Source organism: Chrysochloris asiatica, unplaced genomic scaffold (assembly GCF_000296735.1).
Source record: "Chrysochloris asiatica unplaced genomic scaffold, ChrAsi1.0 scaffold00411, whole genome shotgun sequence".
Taxonomy (NCBI): domain Eukaryota; kingdom Metazoa; phylum Chordata; class Mammalia; order Afrosoricida; family Chrysochloridae; genus Chrysochloris; species Chrysochloris asiatica.
This window is the reverse complement of record NW_006408929.1, coordinates 692,222-693,605: the sequence shown is the minus strand read 5'-3', so window position 1 is coordinate 693,605 and position 1,384 is coordinate 692,222.

The following is a 1,384-nucleotide window of genomic DNA, read 5'->3' as shown; positions in this document are numbered from 1 at the left end:
AAAAACTAGATTAAGTGAATCACTTCATAGGAAAAATATTATTGCAATTAATTTAGAATTATATAAAAATATGAATAAAAGTATTATTAGTGAATGAATGTGCAAAGCATCTAAGAATCTACTTTTTAAAATCACTTTCATTCCAGGCAATTTCATAGAGGAAATCTATTAAACTTGAAGTATCAGATGCTTTCTACATTATATGTAAACTGGTCCAGAGCAGAGAAAATATGAAAAACCTTTATTAATCATTCTATAAGAATAGCAAACTCTTGCCATCAACAAAGGTTAAAAAGTATATGTCCCCAAATGAAGACATAAATAACCCAATATTTCTCATGGAAATAAATATAAAAATTCTAAAGCAAAGCTTCCATCACTTATCTGGCAGTTTGTCACACTGTGGTGTCTTGTGTGTTGCTATGATTCTAGAAGCTATGCAACCAGTCTTAAATACAAGCATGGTCACAGACTAGGAAGGAGAGATGGGCTACTTTCCAATATTTAGTCACTGAAAACCTCAAAAATAGAAATGGAAAACTGTCAGATATAGTGCCAGAAAATAAGGCACTCAAAATGCTACTGGGGAAGAGAGGTCTCCTCAAAGTAAAGTTGACCATGATGACATGAATGGAGTAAGCCCTTGGAACCTTCATTTGCTGATGGGGCACAATTCAAAATGAAGACAAACACTTTAAATGTTTGAACATGGAAAGTACAAAATATGAATCTATGAAAATTGGAAATTGTCAAAACAGAAATGGAACTCATAAACATCAATATTCTAGGCATTAGTGAAATAAAATGGACTGGTATTGGACATTTTGAATCTGATGACCCATGGTTTATTATGCTGAAAATGACTAATTGAACAGGAATGCTGTAGCATTTATCATCAACAAGAACATATCAAGAGCAGTTATGAGGTACACCACTGTCTGTGAGAGGATAATATCCATCTGCCTACAAGAAACACCAAGGAGCTCTGGTAGCGTAGTGATTACAAATCAGGCTGAGAACCTGAAGGTCAGAAGTTCGAAATTACCAGCTGCTCCATGGGAGAAAGATGAGGCTTTCTGCTCCTGTAAAGATTTCCAGCCTCGGAAACCCTGTATAGGGTCACTATGAGTCGGAACCGACTCCACAGCACAACAAGAAAGACCAGTTAATACCACTATTATGCAAATTTACTCACCAATCACCAAAGCCAGTGAGGATGGAATTCAAGAATTCTACCAACTTCTTCTGTCTGAAATTGATCAAATATGCAATCAAAATGTATTGATCATTACTGGCGATTGGAATGCAATGGTTGAAAACAAAGAAGAAGAATCACAGCCTTTGCAGTGTCTAGGACCTTAGGTGGAATCCTGAGCCCCATCCA